The 18803-nt window shown below is 40.2% G+C and overlaps 1 protein-coding gene across 2 annotated transcripts in view; it reads left to right on the top strand.

Moving 5' to 3' along the window:
• The first annotated feature begins 5834 nt into the window (after positions 1–5834).
• The window catches only part of LOC115146085 (syntaxin-binding protein 6-like), a 101394-nt gene continuing 88425 nt past the window's right edge, over positions 5835–18803 (top strand). The window contains exons 1-2 of one of the 2 annotated variants that reach the window (XM_029687882.2): positions 5835–5935; positions 6044–6137. The gene's annotated coding sequence lies outside the window, so the exon portion shown is untranslated. Of the gene's footprint in view, positions 6138–18803 lie in introns of both variants that reach the window. The other variant, XM_029687883.2, reaches the window with a different exon arrangement.

Here is an 18803-nt window from a genome sequence, read left to right as displayed (position 1 = left end):
TCAAAGTTCTTGAAATTTTCCGCATTGACTGACCTTCATATCTTAAACGTAATGATGGACTGTCGTTTCTCTTTGCTTATTTGAGCTGTTCTTGCCATAATATGGACTTGATATTTTACCAAATAGGGCTATCGTCTGTATACCACCCCTACCTTATCACAACACAACTGATTGGTTCAAACACATTAAGAAGGAAAGAAATTCCACAAATGAACTTTTAACAAGGCACACCTGTTAATTGAAATGCATTCCAGTTGACTACCTCATGAAGCTGGTTGAGAGAATGCCAAGAGTGTGCAAAGCTTTCGTCAAGGGGGGCTACTATGAAGAATCTCAAATATATTTTGTTTTGTTAAACACTTTTTTGGTTACTACATGATTCCATATATGTTATTTCACAATGTTGATGTCTTCACTATTATACTACAATGTAGAAAAAAGTAAAAATAAAGAAAACCCTTGAATGAGTAGGTGTGATCAAACTTTGACAGGCACTGTAGATAGATACATAGGTAGATAACAACAATTTAAAAAAGTGTTCCACCCATCTGGCACGTCCACATAGCCTCTTCTGCCCAACTGAATATGTGGCATCTGTCTGGTATCTGTGGTGTACAAAACACCTATTTACAAGATCTTACAGAATTGAGCAATAACTACTCTCTGTTTTTCCACTTATTGAGCAATCCTTTCCTGCAGTTTGAGAGGTGAGTTGAGCCTTTGTAACCTTGACTCAGTTTCATGCTGAAGGTTTAGTTTCTTTCATCGTCTCCGCTTCTCAAATTCCCAGTCTCTCCTCAGAGAAACACAGCTGCCCAAATTCCCAGACAAGCCGGCAGGAAATACCTGATGGCCCTCTCTAACCCCCTGGATTCTCTCTCACCCTCTCTGTTTCTCTCTCACACACACACACATACACACATTCCACATGGAACTACTGAAGAGGAAATATGACATTAGTTTGAGTCTGTTTGTCAGAGTGGGGTACCGTAGAGACTGTAATGCTACGAAATCCCTGCCTCCACCTTGTCCTGTCCCAGTTGGCTCTTGGTAAGAGCAGCAAACTGCTATCATACAACATACAGGTTCAGATGTACTAGCAATAATAAAGCCCCAGTAAATCACATTGCAGAGGTACGGGAAAAAAGTATGTCCCAGAAGAGTCCCAAGAATCACAGTCAAAATGTAAATTATTTCAATGAACACTCTCCACAAGTTGAACTAGATGCTTGCATGGTTCTGAGATATTGAAAACACAACACAGAACTTCACAAACTATTGGAAATTGGTCCAGAGGAAGTTTTGAAGGTCAGAGAAACAGTTCTATTTTCTATGACTGCCAACATAATCTACTGTATATCTAGGACTATCAGTGCTTGTGCTTAGAGAATTTTATACTGATCTCCAAATGACTCATATTCATGGGGCAATTAAACTGACCTTACCCCTAATTCTCCAGAATGGTGGATTCATGCCAGTGGTTGATGTTATGATCAAGTCAACAGGACTACAAAGAGTGTAGTGTTTTCTGAAAAGCAAGGAAGCAATGGCTGGTGCAGTACTTTCTGCAACAAGAAAATAGGTGATAGATAGCGAGAGGATTTATAATCTCTTATTCAAAAATCATGGATCACCATTGTCATAGCCCCATCCAAGTGTCCCAATAATTTCCAATAGTCTTCAATTATTTTCTTTGCTAGTTTATTTTCCTCGTGACCAGTCATGAAAGAAGAAAAAAAACTACTGAGACACATATTAAACCTGTTCTCCCTGTCTTTGGTGTATAAAAGAGAAACTCTGTCAGGACAAGAGTTAGAGGTCTCTAAAGAAACTGGATGACTCACACACAACCAAGCAGAAAACTGGACACAGCACACTCAGGGTCTGATTAATGCAGGAGCTTACTGGGGTTGGATCTAAAAAGTAAAAAAAAATATATATATATATATATATATATTCTATATGTGTATATGTATATATATATTTACTGCAACTGCCAACCACAATGAGTGTGGATAGCCTGCTGCTGCCTGCTGCTATGCTAATTGTCAGATGGGGGAGGAGAGAAGGTAGGGGGTCCACATGGATAAGTGGGTGGCCCTGCCTTGATTGGGTAACTGATTCATAGAAAAATAAAGATAAACTGCATAACAAATAAATGTGACTGGTCAATTATGTCATTCAGGGGCCGGGCCCCCCAAAAATACATATACAAATAACATACTTTTTTTGCCAATCACAGGAATGTTCTCAATGTTCAAAACACACCAGAGAGCATAATTTACCCACAGAGGATCAATAGTTTATAAAAAATAATTACTGTGGATCACAGGAGATTGGTGGCACCTTAATTGGAGAGAATGGGCTGATGGTAATGACTGGAGCGGAACCAGTGGAATGGTATCAAATACAGCAAACACATGGTTTCCAGGTGTTTGATGCCATTCCATCTGCTCCGTTCCAGACATTATTATGAGCAGTGGATGAAGTTTTATCACAAGCGCATACAGGTAATTGCCAAAATAAAGGAAACACTAACACAAAGTGTCTTAAAAGGGTGTTAGGCCACCACAAGTTGCTAGAACAGCTTCAATGCGCCTCGGCATAGATTCTACAAGTGGACCTAAACAATACCAGGAAAATTCCCCTCACACCATAACATATACTTTGTATCCCTCATTTACTCAAGTGTTTCCTTTATTTTGGCAGTTAACGGTATACAGTTGAAGTTGGAAGTTTACATATACTTAGGTTGGAGTCATTAAAACTCGTTTTTCAACCACTCCACAAATTTCTTGTTAACAAACTATAGTTTTGGCAAGCCGGTTAGGACATCTACTTTGTGCATGACACAAGTCATTTTTCCAACAATTGTTTACAGACAGATTATACACTAAGTTCGCTGTGCCTTTAAACAGCTTGGAAAATTCTAGAAAATGATGTTGTGGCTTTAGAAGCTTCTGATAGGCTAATTGACATCTTTTGAGTCAATTGGAGGTGCACCTGTGGATGTATTTCAAGGCCTACCTTCAAACTCAGTGCCTCTTTGCTTGACATCATAGGAAAATCAAAAGAAATCAGCCAAGACCTCAGAAAAAAAATTGTAGACCCCAACAAGTCTGGTTCATCCCTGGGAGCAATTTCCAAACGCCTGAAGGTACCGCGTTCATCTGTACAAACAAACAATAGTACGCAAGTATAAACACCATGGGACCACGCAGCCGTCAAACTGCGTCTTGTCTCCTAGAGATGAACTTACTTTGGTTCGACAAGTGCATATCAATCCCAGAACAACAGCAAAGGACCTTGTGAAGATGCTGGAGGAAACAGCTACAAAAGTATCAATATCCACAGTAAAACAAGTCCTATATCGACATAACCTGAAAGGCCGCTCAGCAAGGACGAAGCCACTGCTCCAAAACCACCATAAAAAGCCAGACTACAGTTTGCAAATGCACATGGGGACAAAGACCGCACTTTTTTGGAGAAATGTCCTCTGGACTGATGAAACAAAAATATAACTTTTTGGCCATAACGACCATCATTATGTTTGGAGGAAAAAGGGGGACGCTTGCAAGCCGAAGAACACCATCCCAACTGTGAAGCACGGGTGTGGCAGCATCATGTTGTGGGGGTGCTTTGCTGCAAGAGGGACTGGTGCACTTCACAAAATATGTGGCATCATGAGGGAGGAAAATTATGTGGATATATTGAAGCAACATCTCAAAGACAACAGTCAGGAAGTTAAAGCTTGGTCGCAAATGGGTCTTCCAAATGGACAATGACCCCAAGCATACTTCCAAAGTTGTGGCAAAATGGCTTAAGGACAACCAAGTCAAGGTATTGGAGTGGCCATCACAAAGCCCTGACCTCAATCCTATAGAAAATTTGTGGGCAGAACTGAAAAAGCATGTGCGAGCATGGAGGCCTACATTCCTGACTCTGTTACACCAGCTCTGTCAGGAGGAATGGGCCAAAATTCACCCAACTTATTGTGGGAAGATTGTGGAAGGCTACCTGAAACGTTTGACCCAAGTTAAACCATTTAAAGGCAATGCTGCCAAATGCTAATTGGGTGTATGTAAACTTCTGACCCACTGCAAATGTGATGAAAGAAATAAAACCTGAAATAAATAATTATCTTTACTATTATTATGGCATTTCACATTCTTAAAACAAAGTGGTGATCCTTAGAGACCTAAAACAGGGATTTTTACTAGGATTAAATGTCAGGAATTGTGAAAAACTGAGTTTAAATGTATTTGGCTAAGGTGTATGTAAACTTCCGACTTCAACTGTACTTACAGTCGGGGGTGCGCAGTTTTGGCGGCATGCGTGCAAAATATACAGCTTGTTGTGGCCATAGACATATAATCCATAGAAAGGTTTTGGAGCCTCTTACCCTTGCAATTTGACTGTTAAACTCATGGGTAAACTAGCAGTGGGTGCCAGCCCTGACTTGAATGGGAACTGCCATCTATGGATTATATTTCTATGGTTGGTTGCGGCTGTAGGTTTGCTTTTTGCAGATTTCAAAACACAATCGCGGAAAAAATGTTCAGTTTGGAAAGCAAATGCCCACTGCTGTCTGTAGAACAAATAGAAAGTTTTTTCAGGGCCGCCCGAGTGTCGCAGCGGTCTAAGGCACTGCATCACAGTGCTTGAGGCGTCACTACAGACCTGGGTTCAATCTCAGACTGTGTCACAACCAGCCGTGACCGGGAGTCGCATAGGGCAGCGCATAATTGCTCCAGCATCGTCTGGGTTAGGGGAGGGTTTCGCTGGGGGTGGCTTTACTTGGCTCATCGCACTCTAGCGACTCCTTGTGGTGGGCCGGGCACCTGCAGGCTGACTTCAGTCATCAGTTGAACGGTGTTTCCTCCGGCACATTGGTGTAGATTTGGTAAGCTATTGCCACAACAAGCACATCGGCCATCACCATGAGTAGCCTATGGCTTCATCTTCATCATTAGTAGCTTACTGTAGCCTATAATATACATCTCCTCCTAATATTGTACAATCTGTGTGTCATGTCATTGGCCTGGGCTATTGTTGGTTTGAAGTCAAGACCAGTTTAATCTCAGTTTGTCAGTGTCAGAGTAGCCACTCATTTCAGTCATTTGTGTGGTATTAAAACAGATTCAGCTAATGTCTTCCATCATGTAAATGATGTGGAATTGCATGAAATGCATTTTTAAAAGGCAGATATATTTTCAGACCCTGCCCCCCCAAAAAATCCTGTGGATGGAATTATGGTCTGGGGGGCGCTATAAAAAAAACAAAGCCATGGGGTCTATGATTTCATAAACTGGGCACAGTCTGTGGGAATTCCTATGGAACAGCACACTGTTGGCATGGCTATGGGAATGAACACACTGGCAGGCAGGGTGGCAACAGCTGGCATTTTGGGAGAGCAGGCATGTGGTGTGTACATTGACAACATTTATTTAGCCCAATAGGCTACTAGTCAATTAGTGCAGAACTTTGTGCAGTTAATCAAGGAAATATACATACTGTACGTTTCCAAGCAATAATTCCAGGCAATTAAATGTGTTGCAAATATTGGCTTCATGAACCTTTATAGACAACAATTGAAAAACAATTTTGGTTGGCCAACCAAAAGAGAGATTGAATGCATTATCATGGATGCATAGGCCTATTCAAAGCCAATATTTAAGATTTGATAGCAAGCAAAGTAAGAAAATATAGAAGGACAACAACTATAAATCCTTCTCATTCGAAGGAAAACAACTGTAAATCATGGCAAACATACTTGTTATTTTGGAGGAGTGTTTTTGAGAGTCAAATAAAATCCAGATTGCGTTTACGTAGCGCCTACTCCACGTGACTGGCGGTTTGGAAAAGTTGCTGTGAGGACCTGCTACTGCTCTTCCATCGAAACAGCAGCTGTGGCGCGCTAGTAGTCTAGCACTGCGTGAGTTTGAGGCGCTCTGTCTTTCTTTGAAATACGACTGTTGAACGAAATTAGGCTACTTCTATGTCAAAAAGGGACATGCTATCTTTTCCTTTGATTGGATAACAGGAACGACTTTGAAAGTGAAAGTTCATGGACTCACGGTGATATCCTTTGAGGCTTTGACGCTTGAACCACACGTGAAACAGTCGCCTAACAAGAAGTGAGTTACTTTTATATTTACTGTTCTGTTTACTCTCGGTTTTTCACATTATGAACATGTTATATACAAATAATAGCAAGTTCAAATTGTGTGACGAGTTAGTTATCTACGTTTGTACTGGACTTTCGTTCAACAATTAACATTAGAGCGCAGAGTCCTGTTTGTGTCACTGTCTTCACGGTGCCTGTAGCAAGATTCAGCTAAATATCCCCTAGACGTTGCTACTGTTAAAGGCTATACATTAGTTTACGACCTATTGCACACGTCAAAACATTCATTCAATCGAATATTCAGGATTTGAAGACTTACATCTTGTAAAATGCATGCAAAACAAGTCATTTAAGTATTTTGGGCTGAAGTCTGAAACCAAGTTAATTTCAGTGCTACACTGTCAAAGTAAAGTTTGTTCAAATTGTACAGAACATTCGACTATTGCAAAATATGTATTTCAAAGGCATGCAACTCACAGTACACAGCAACCACGCCGCCTAATTTTGAAGTCTGATTTTTCCCATGCTCATAATTTTCAAACTGAGACTATGGTGTTTTGAACACTAGCTAGACATTGTTCAAACTTCAAATAGCCCCCGATCTGATTTCAGGGAGGCTTTTCTCACAAGCTTCATAGAATGGCAAATATTTAATTTATGCTCCTAATAATAATGCATCCTGCTAGTTTCATATAAGCATGCTTTATTGCAAGAGCTACATTTTCATAACCTGAAGCTCATTATGTGCTCATCTGTATATTAAGACATTAACTGTGGGTTGAACTTAATAGAAAATGTCAGTCAGGCTCAGGGGAGAACGACTGACCCCTCTCATTGAAGCCACGACGTTCAAGGCCGAGCACGGTACTGCAGGCATCCTTTGCAGAAAACCGGATCTCCCATTTATAGTGAATGGGAAAATGGCAATTTTATATTACACTTGATGTATGTCCTTGAACCGGTTATTCTGAAATCGCACACAGAATAAGTTATAAGGATCATATAGTAGCTATTGGCAGCCTGCAGTACCCCGGTCTGAATGTTTCTTGAGATACTCAATGAGAGGGGGCAGTACTGAGCTAGCCTGCAACGTCACTACCTGGAGTAGCTCAAGCTGCTCATGTTATGTCTACGTAAATCTCCCACACGAAACGACATTTTAAGACTTCCTTGGCTTCAAAAGCACTATTTGGTGTTCTCATAGGAACGAATTGTATTACGTGATCGATAGCTTTTTCCATTCATAAATAGTCATTGGTCAGGCTATTGAGAAAGTCATTTATATTCGTGGGATTTGATTTGTTTGAATACCACACCCAGCAATAAGGAAAAGTCACATGACTATCATTGATCATAAGTTTGTTTGACTTTTATGGTTTATAAAAACCCAGGATGTCCTGTTCATATGAAACTCTTGTTGAAAGCAGTAACCCTAATGGAAGGTGGTTTTCCATGAGAAAAAAAAATAATATTTACCAGGCTAATGGCCAGATACTATTGTATGTGTAACAATGCAATGCTCAGACAGCTGATTTAAAAAGGGGTTAGTACTTGACTTCTGCTCTCTCACACACCTGCACACAGAGAGAGAACATTTTCCACATTTTAACTTTAATAAATACAATCGTGTACCACATGATCCTATGGAACATTACAAGAAGGAGAATGTAGAACACAGTGGAACACATGGCTTGCTGAATCTATGGAACACATGTTCTGAAGTGAAGCACTTGTGGAAACTGTATCATTTTGCAGGGCTATTGGCCCTACTCCAAAACCATATCAAAGCAATTCATTGGTTATTAGTTCATGCAAATGTGCATGTTGCTGTAACCTTGCTAACCTACAATATTACTCTGTCATAACTTAGTGGCTATGATATTGGACTTGAGTAATATCAAAAACCTCTTAATTTTATGTCATTGCAAAGCAATTAGGCTAGCCCCAAATGATTATGTAAGTCTAACAACATGTTTGTTTTGTTACTAGGGTAATTACAGTAGCCTTCAGGGTTACTCAAATGGCATGAGTGGAAGGTAATGTAAGGTGTGACCCCACTAAAATCAGGCTGTTACTAATCATTTTCCTCTGAACATTGTTATTTTTCCCAGTTCCATAGTGTTTAGGCAAGCTACAATGCTGAGCTTGAGTTTGTATTGGAGCCAAAGGGTGGAAAAAGTCATTTGGAAAATGCAATACATTTTTAGCTGGGTGGTAATTGCTCATTGCAGATAAATCCTATCTCTGTATTGCCAAGTCTCGGACCGGTTGGGGCCATGCAGGGCTGCTGTTTCCACCTTATTCACCTCATCTCTTGCTCTCCTTAATACTACTTCTTATCTCCTAGCTGTTGACCAACCCAATTAACTCCAAATGCACACCACACTCCCATGAAGTATTTAATTGCAACATTTAGGCTGCTCAAGTACACCATGAAAGATAGGCTATTGGAAATAATTAGACTATCTAACCTATTACACATGGTGTGATGATTTTGACTGGGGTTTCTCTGAATGTCCACTGCCATGCTTGCTGGAAGGGAAAGTGGAGTCACTCCTTTTTTGCGCAATGAGAAGATAGCCGAACTAACGAGGCCAGTTTCCTGTCTTCAGTGGCTCATATAATGGAGAGTGGAGAAAAAAAACATCCTTGCTAGTTTCCGATGAAGCTTCAACATGGGAACACACTGTCCCATCCCACCACTTGGCTGGAGGATGCACACATGAAATGACATCACTAGGCAAGTGTGTATGGGAAAACAACACACTTCATACAAATTACAAAGCATATTCATGCAAAACCAACACCGCTAAGGGAATGTTAACTTCATATGGCTGCAGGGGCAGTATTGAGTAGCTTGGATGAAAAGGTGCCCATTGTAAATGGACAGCTCCTCAGTCTCAGTTGCTAATATATGCATATTATTATTAGTATTGGATAGAAAACACTCTAAAGTTTCCTAAACTGTCAAAATATTGTCTGAGTATAACAGAACTGATATTGCAGGCGAAACCCTGAGGAAAATCAAAACAAGTGGCTTCTATTTTGAAAACTCCATGTTCCATAGCCTCCCTTTGCTGGATTTAATGGGCTATGAACCAGATTCCTTTTCCTATCGCTTCCTCAAGGTGTCAACAGTCTTCAGACATAGTTTCAGGCTTTTATTTTGAAAAATGAGCCAGAACGATAACATCGCGTCAAGTGGTCACATGAGTTTTGCTTGCGCAACAGAACTTGGACAGCCATTGTTTTCCCCTCTCCTACTGTGAAAGACATTTGCGGTTGATATATTATCGATTATATATTTTAAAAACAACCTGAGGGTTGACTATAAAAAAAACGTTTGACATGTTTCTGTGGACATTATGGAAACTATTTGGAATTTTCGTCTGCGTTGTCATGACCGCTCTTTCCTGTTGCGTTATGTTCAGAAATCCACAAACAAACGGAGGTATTTTGGATATATATGGAACAAACGGAACATTTGTTGTGTAACTGGGAGTCTCGTGAGTGAAAACATCCGAAGATCATCAAAGGTAAACGATTAATTTGATTGCTTTTCTGATTTTTGTGACCAAGCTACCTGATGCTAAGTGTACTTAATGTTTTATCGTGCGATCGATAAACTTACACAAACGCCTGGATTGCTTTCGCTGTAAAGCATAATTTCAAATTCTGACACGACAGGTGGATTAACAAAAGGCTAAGCTGTGTTTTCCTATATTGCACTTGTGATTTCACGAATAGAAATATTTATAGTCATATTTCTTGTATGTAGCGCTATGCTATTCAGAGGTTGTTGATGACAATTATCCCGATAGGGGGATTGCAGCCATGACAGGTTAACAGAAAATGACTAAAGTAAAAGTCACTCAGTAAAATACTACTTGAGTAAAAGTCTAAAAGTATTTGGTTTTAACCTGTTAGTCCTATAGGGGCAGTATTTCATTTTTGGATAAAAAGACGTGCCCGTTTTAAGCGCAATATTTTGTCACGAAAAGATGCTCGAATATGCTTGGAATTGATAGCTTTGGAAAGAAGACAGTCTTACGTTTCCAGAAATGCAAAGATTTTCACTGTGAGTCCCTTAGAACAAATGTTTCGGGCAAAACCAAGATGTATGACCGACCAGGAAATGCACAGGATTTCTGAGGCTACGTTTTCCATGATCGCCTTATATGGCTGTGAATGCGACAGGAATGAACGGACTCTTTCTCTTGTTTCCCCAAGGTCTCTGCAGCATTGTGACGTATTTGTAGGCATATCATTGGAAGATTGACCATAAGAGACTACATTTACCAGGTGTCCCGCTAGGTGTCTGCGTGGCAATTGGTGCGCAAAAGTCAGGTCCCGGTATTTTTCCATTCAAATCTCAGAACAAACCAGGCTACAAGGACGGTGCTTTCAATGGAGAGAAATATGACAAACCACCTTCAGGATTGATTCAAACAACGTTTTCCATGTTTCAGTCGATATTATGGAGTTAATTCGGAAAAAGTTCGACATGTAGGTGACTGAATTTTCGGTTAGTTTCGGTAGCCATATGCATAGTAACAAAAGGGAACGATGTGTCCTACACAAGAATCTTTCAGGAAAAACTGGACATCTGCTATGTAACTGAGAGTCTCCTCATTGAAACATCTGAAGTTCTTCAAAGGTAAATTATTTTATTTGATTCCTTGGCTGGTTTTTGTGAATATGTTGCGTGCTAAATGCTAATGCTAACGCTAAGCTAGCTATCACCACTCTTACACAAATTAGTGATTTTCTCTGGTTCTAAAGCATATTTTGAAAATCTGAGACGACAGGATTGTTAAGAAAAGGATAAGCTTGAGAACAGGCATATTTATTTCGTTTCATTTGCGATTTTTAAAAATCGCTAACGTTGCGTTATGCTAATGAGCTTGAGGCTGTAGTAACGATACCGCATGCGGGATGGGGCGGACTAAGAGGTTAAATATACTTAAGTAAACGTAATTGCTATAATATACTTCCTTATATTAAGCAAACCAGATGGCACCATTTTCATACATACATGAATAGAGAGGGGCACACTCCAACACTAATTTACAAACAAAACATTTGTTTTTAGTGAGTCCGCCAGATCAAATCAAATTGTATTGGTCACATACACATGGTTAGCAGATGTTAATGTGAGTGTAGCGAAATGCTTGTGCTTCTAGTTCTGACTATGCAGTAAAATCTAACAAGTAATCTAACAAATTCACAACAACTACCTTATACACACAAATGTAAAGGGATGATTAATATGGACATATAAATATGAGAAATGGCATGCAGTAGATGGTGTAGAATAAAGTATATACATATGAGTAATGTAGGATACGTAAACATTAAAGTGCCGTTATTTAAAGTGACTGGTGATACCTTTATTAAGTCTGTATTTAAGTGGCCAGAGATTTGAGTCCGTATGTTGGCAGCAGACTCTCTATGTTAGTGATGGCTGTTTAGAGGCAGTAGGGATGACCAGAGATGTTATCTTGATAAGTGTGTGAATTGGACCATTTTCCTATCCTGCTAAGCATTCAAAATATAATGAGTACTTTTGGGTCTTAGGGAAAATGTATTATTTTCTTTAAAAACTTATGGCTGGGGGCAGTATTGAGTAGCTTGGACGAATAAGGTGACCAGAGTAAACTGCCTGCTACTCAGTCCCAGTTGCTAATATATGCATATTAATAGTATATTTGGATAGAAAACACTCTGAAGTTTCTAAAACTGTTTGAATTATGTTTGAGTATAACAGAACCTATATGGCAGGCAAAAACCTGGGAAAAAATCCAACCAGGAAGTGGGAAAGGTTGGTCGTTTTTCAACTCATTCCCTATTGAAGAAACAGTGGGATAATGGTCATGTTGCACTTCCTACGGCTTCCACTAGATGTCAAGAGTCTTTAGAACCTTGTTTGATGCTTCTACTGTGAAGTGGGGGCGAATGAGAGGGGAATGAGTCAGAGGTCTGCCAGAATGCCTTGAGCTCGTGACGCTCGTTCACGTGAGAGCGAGCTCTGTTCCATTGCAATTCTACAGACAAAGGAATTCTCCGGTTGGAATATTATTGAAGATTTATGTTAACATCCTGAAGATTGATTCTATACTTTGTTTGACATGTTTCTGCGGACTGTAACGGAACTTTTTGACTTTGTCTGCTCCTATTGAACGTGCTTTGTAAGTTTGTTTACCAAACGCGCTAACAAAAGGAGCTATTTGGACATAAATGACAGACATTATTTAATAAAACAAAAATGTATTGTGGAACTGGGATTCCTGGGAGTGCATTCTGATGAAGATCAAAGGTAGGTGAATATTTATAATGTTATTTCTGACTTCGGTTGACTGCACAATATGGCAGATATCTTTTTGGCTTGTTTGGGCTCTGAGCGCCGTACTCAGATTATTGCATGGTTTGCTTTTTCCGTAAAGCTTTTTTGAAATCTGACAGTGGTTGCATTAAGGAGAAGTGTATCTAAAGTTCCATGTATAACACTTGTATTTTCATCAACATTTATGATGAGTATTTCTGTAAATTGATGTGGCTCTCTGCAAAATCACCGGATGTTTTTGGAACTAGTGAACGTAACGCGCCAATGTATACTGAGATTTTTTAAATATAAATATGAACTTTATCAAACAAAATATACATGTATTGTGTAACATGAAGTCCTATGAGTGTCATCTGATGAAGATCAAAGGTTAGGGATTAATTTATCTCCATTTCTGCTTTTTGTGGCTCCTCTCTTTGGCTGGAAAAATGGCTGTTTTTTTGTGACTTGGCTCTGACCTAACATAATCGTTTGTGGTGCTTTCGCCGTAAAGCCTATTTGAAATCGGACACTGCGGTGGGATTAACAAGAAGTTTATCATTAAAATGGTGTAAAATAATTGTATGTTTGAGGAATTTTAATTATGGGAATTCTGTCGTTTTGAATTTGGAGCCCTGCACATTCACTGGCTGTTGTCATATCAATTCCGTTAACGGGATCTCAGCCCTAAGAAGTTATGGAATGTAGTGAAGTAAAAGTTGTAAAAAACTAAATAGTAAAGTAGATACTTTAAAGTACTAAAGTATTTTGGGAGGGTATTTTTACATAAATACTTTACAACACTGAAACTGAGACTCGTGTTGTAACCCTGTCAGTCACCCCATTTTCCAGTGACAATCCCTCCCTTCCCAGAAACACTTAATTCACTGTACCTCGTCAAGCGGTGAACGGAGGGAGCAGTGCCGAGTGCAGTCTCTCCTTTCGCTCAGCGTGTTAATGTGAAATCTGTTCAGCCAGAGCACACGGCTCTCAAGAGGCCTCTTGAGTAAGGGTGCTTTGTTTAAACCTACAGCCAAAACTTTCAGCACTCCCCACCACTCCTTTCCCTGCTTACTTCTTTACACAGGCCAATAGAATTCTGGCACAACAGCCAGGCTGAGAGCTTCACAACGATAGGACAGGTGCAGGATTTGCAATGGCGTAGGCTACCACAAAGCCAATTAAATTAGTGTGACATCTTCCAGAATTGCCAAACACTGATAAAAAAACAGAAAAATCAAGAAACTGATCATTGTTTATGTTTAATCTTTGGTATAGTGCGACATTTGGAATGCTGTTACAGCTACTTTCCTCTGACATTTACAGTTAATGGTTAACAACCCTTTGAAGAGTCCTTCAGAAAACAGAGGATCTGAAATAGGCTTGGGCGATATACCGGGCTATTTTGAAATACTGACGGTATGATATGGCAATGCTTATGACTATAAATTAAGTATAACTACAAGAAATGTAGGAGGGGCCAAATAAAGTATATACACACAGCTCAGGGCTCCAGTTATGCATTTGTTTAGCTAACTTGCTAGCTAAGTGGCTAGATCAAGCTTTTTAGTTACAGCAGAGACAGTCTAGCCTATGTAAGAGTCTCTTTAGCTAACATTCCACTCCGAACCACTCCTTGTCATTGCCAAAGAAACTGGCCTTTCTGTCATCTTCAAATATGAACATTCAATCATTAATGAGCGAGGAGAACTGATGGAGGATAACCTGTGAGGGTTATCAACTCAATTACAACAATTATCCAAATATTGGAACTCTTATCACTTTTTTCTCCACAGAATACGCTGGTATACGTTTACTAAGCAACTGTGATTGTCCAGATGAAACTAATCTGTCAAGTTGCTAGCTCAGTCTAAATACATATGGCAATTCCAACCACAAAACCTCTGCTTTGATTTTAAGCCTCAAAATACAATAACTTGCCTAGCTAACAGCTAAATGTTTTGACTTTGTCATAGTTCTAATTCTATATTCAAGGCTCCATGTTGTCGTGGAACATATTTGTGTTATTTCCAACAAGCAACTCCGCCTTAAATCCAGCTGCATATTGAACATGGGGACTGCTGAAAGGCCAGTCTCTTTGGCAATGAGATGGAGTGGCAAAGACTGGTACCAGACTACAGACATTCAATCTTCAATACCCTCCTGGATCAAGATCCCGGTTGCCTGAATTGTTTTGTGCGGTATGGTACAGAAACGGTATGAAAATCTAGATACCGCCCAACACTAATCTGTGCGCTAACCAACCCAGTTGGAACACTGTGCCTGGTGTGATGCCAAGGTGTTATGTTTAACTTTCTTTGTGCCACATCCAGGGTTGTTTTCAGATGGCAGTGTGCAGATCGAGCCAGTGAGACAGCGATAAGCAGGGGAAATCACATTCCTGGGGCTTATCTTCCATTCACATTCCTTAGAGAACGCTCCACACTCAACAGGAATAACAGCTACACTTCAGCTTTGCTCGAGTGTGAGTTTGTAGAGGGGTGGCCTCTAACAGAGTAGAATGCAGGAAGGATGATGAGAGGGAGCCTGCTCTGAAACAGCTTTCTTTCAGGGGAGGAATGAGAATCTTCATATTGGGAAAAATACTATTTATTTCTAAAGGAATACAGTTGCATAGCGTATGGCAGGGAAAACACTGTGCTTGAAATGGATGCAGTATGTAGAAGATAGACCTACATTAAGTTGAAATGTTCCACAACAGCGGAGAGATTGCACAATGGTCTCACTGTCTGCACAATGTTTTTAAAAACGAGGTGACAACGTTCTTTATGCTATATTTATTTAAGGATCTAGGCCTAAGGTGAGAAATACAATGCAGAATAAAACATTCACTGAAAACAGTGGCATAGTTCCACATAAAACTATCACTATTTCATATGTAGTCCCACATTTGAGGTCTGAATACTTTCCAAATGCACTGCAAGTATTACAAGCAAAGTTACATAGTGTCAATAGATCCTCCTTACCTGTAAAACAAACAAAGATCCAAACTAGCTGAAGTATGACAAATTGGAAACCTGTTATTTAAGTATCACTTAACATGTATTTACTTTTTCTATAGTATGACAATTGGGTACTTTTTCCACAGCTGGTTGTTTTCACCATTGCCAGGCAGTGTCGGAATGTGAGGCTGATGTAATTCAAACCATCACTGAAAAGTGAAATCCACCCTCAATCTCCAAGGTCCTCCCTTCCATCCCTCACGCTTCAGTTGCCCACCTGAGGCTGGATATAGACTCACCACTATCTGCCGACAGCTTTGAGAGACACGGGGAGCCTTCTCTCTTAGCTGGAGGATGATAGTGGATCGGTAGGGACACCCAGGATTAGGGCTACTATCTCTCCCTCTCTCTATGCCTCTCTACCTCCTTAAGGTGACAGTAGGACCATTGACATTTGATGTTCAGGTTTACTAGTGTCTTCATATGATTTGTGTTTGAGGCCATCTCTCAAAACAAAATCGAGGTTTTCATGTTTTATTCATACGCGTAGGTGCATAATGAAGCGTATTATTCCCACTTCAATTAATTTCATTGAAGTTCTGAATTACTAGAAAATCATTTGTACAGAGATTGGTGGGCACCACTGGGCTGAAATGGTGGAAGAACACCGTTTCTGTTTTTTATAGGAAACTGAACACGGCCCTATCCGTTTGTGTACGCCTGTGCCGTTTTAAGATTAAGTAGGACTAGGGTTGCACATTTTGGGGAATATTCAGAGGTGGGAATTAACGGGAATACATGGGAATTAATATTAATGGCATTTAAATGTAGATGTTTTTTGCATTGGATATATTTACCATATCATATGGAGACATAAACCTTTTACCTTATCATAAGTAGACATAATTGCAAGTGATTTAAATCCTTCCAGTAGAAATTAAAACTATTTTAGTTAGGAATTGAACATTAATTAAATGAGTTGATTCTTCACATGGGATTATTTCACTGAACAACAAAAGGGAATATTGAATGATCCCCAATGATCTATCCCATCTCCCAAAACATTTTCAACATAGTCTAGAAACTAAAGCTTTGGTTGTCTTCCCCTCAGGCGTCCATGTCTTCTCCCTGGACCTCCTCAATGTGTAACTCTTGAACATCAGACTCTGAGGCCTCATCTTCACTGTCACTTTCAGCCCTGTTGAGGATGGCTCGTTGTCAGGCTCAAAAAGCCTCAAATTTGCCCGGATGGCCACCAATTTTTCAGCCCTTGTATTGGTCAGCCTGTGCGTGCTTTGGTGTGTGTTCCCACACAAGGGCCAGTTGCGCTCTGAGGCGGCTGATGTTGGTGGGATTTGGAGGATGGAGGCCACAGGAGAAAGAGTCTCAGATCCACAAAGTCCCTTCCACCAGGTTGCTGATGTAATATGGCAGTCGTGCCAACATATCTCATCTCCATCCTAAAGCCCTTGATTGGAAGTGTACTTCGCTAGACTGCCAAGAACCTTGCCCTCATCCAGGCCAAGGTGGCGAGACACGGTAGTGATGACACCATAGGCCTTGTCAATCTCTGCACCAGACAGGATGCTCTTGCCAGCATACTTGGGGTCCAACGTACGCTGCGGTGTGTATGGGCTTCAGGCAGAAGTCTTCACGCTTCTTGATGTATTTTAGAACTGCAGTTTCCTCTGCTTGGAGTAACAGTGAAGTGGGCAGGGCAGTATGGATTTCTTCTCTTACATCTGCAAGCAGTCTGAACATCAGACAGAATGGCATTGTCTCCCTCAATCTGTGCAATGGCTACTGCTATAGGTTTCAGGCTGCTTACCATTCTCTCCTAAGATACATCATCCAGGAGGATCCTCTTGATGGGGCTGTCCATATCGGCAGACTGTGATATGACCATTTCTTGGAGAGACTCCTTCCCTCCAGGAGACTGTCAAACATGATGACAACACCACCCCAACTGGTATTGCTGGGCAGCTTCGATATGGTGCTCTTATTGATCTTGCCATCTTTATGTAATACATGTATCACTAGCCACTTTAAACGATGCCACTTTTATATGTTTATATACCCAATATTACTCATCTCATATGTATATACTGTACTCGATGCCATCTACTACATCTTGCCTATGCCGTTCTGTACCATCACTCATTCATACATCTTTATGTACATATTCTTCATCCCTTTACACTTGTGTGTGTATAAGGTAGTTGTTGTAGTTGTTACTGCATTGTCGGAACTAGAAGCACAAACATTTCGCTCAATGTACTCAGAGGAGGACAGAAGCTAGCTGTCCTCCCGCTACCCCGTGGTGCTACCCCAGGGAGTGCTGTTGAGGCTACTGTATACCTTCAAATGTGTTTTTATCGATTATTTGTTAACGTGAATATGTAGTATATTTTTTATTTATTTTTACCTTTTAACTATTCAGATTTTTATTAAATTCACTGAGGAGGATGGTCCTCCCTTTCCTCATCTGGGTAGCTTCCACTGCTGTATGCACTTGTCTGTAGATTTGGATGTTTTAAACACTACAAGGAAATACATTTTTGTTGGCTAATTGCGCTCAAAGAAATCTTGGCATGTATGTTTTCTCTGAGATAGACAATTTGTTTAGAGCCTAGTCTGCTGATATTTTGAAATGCCATTTGCTGAGCTGGATTGTTTTACTGTTTTGGTTTTTAAGCTAGTTGAATTGTGCTCTCCCATAGTGTTCACTGTGACCTAATGTTACCCTGTGGATAGGTGTACCTAGCAGTAGAAACGGTGAATGTGCCGATGCTTAGAACTAAATCTCGCCAGATGCAGCACCATTCATGATTCAGAAATCAAAATGTCTGAAAGTAAACAATCCTGGCTTTTCTGGATGGAATCTCGATGCCTCTTGACGTTTCATATTACCTGTTGTATTTATTGTTCTCAAAGAAAGGCCAGAATGTTTTTCTCGCTGGACTGTTGAAGATGAAGAGACATGGGTGTTCAGTGTTTCTCCTAACAGAGCTTCAAATAAGTGTTTGGCAGTTGAGGAGGAGAAACAAAATAGTTTCACAGAAACATAATCCTCAGCGTTGGAAGCTTAACCTTGATGTACAGTAGTTTGCTTATCAGGTTTAATAAGTCAACTGTTCTTCCTCCATGAAAACTTCAAAAAGCTGTTAGTGTTTTCCCTACAATTAATTTGTCTTGCCAATGCTTCGAACGCTGCGGATTATGTTTCTGTGAAACTATTTTGTTTCCTTGCTTCTCCTCCTCAACTGCCAAACACTTATCTGAAGCTCAATGCAGTGTGAAAAACAAGTATTTTGGGCCTGCTTATTAGAAATCCAAATCGACGATGGCATTGTTGCTATGCCTCCTGAGTCGCCCTAATTCATGTAGCATT

The sequence above is a fragment of the Oncorhynchus nerka genome, linkage group LG18 (assembly GCF_034236695.1).
Source record: "Oncorhynchus nerka isolate Pitt River linkage group LG18, Oner_Uvic_2.0, whole genome shotgun sequence".
Taxonomy (NCBI): domain Eukaryota; kingdom Metazoa; phylum Chordata; class Actinopteri; order Salmoniformes; family Salmonidae; genus Oncorhynchus; species Oncorhynchus nerka.
This window is presented reverse-complemented; position numbering and strand designations above follow the sequence as displayed.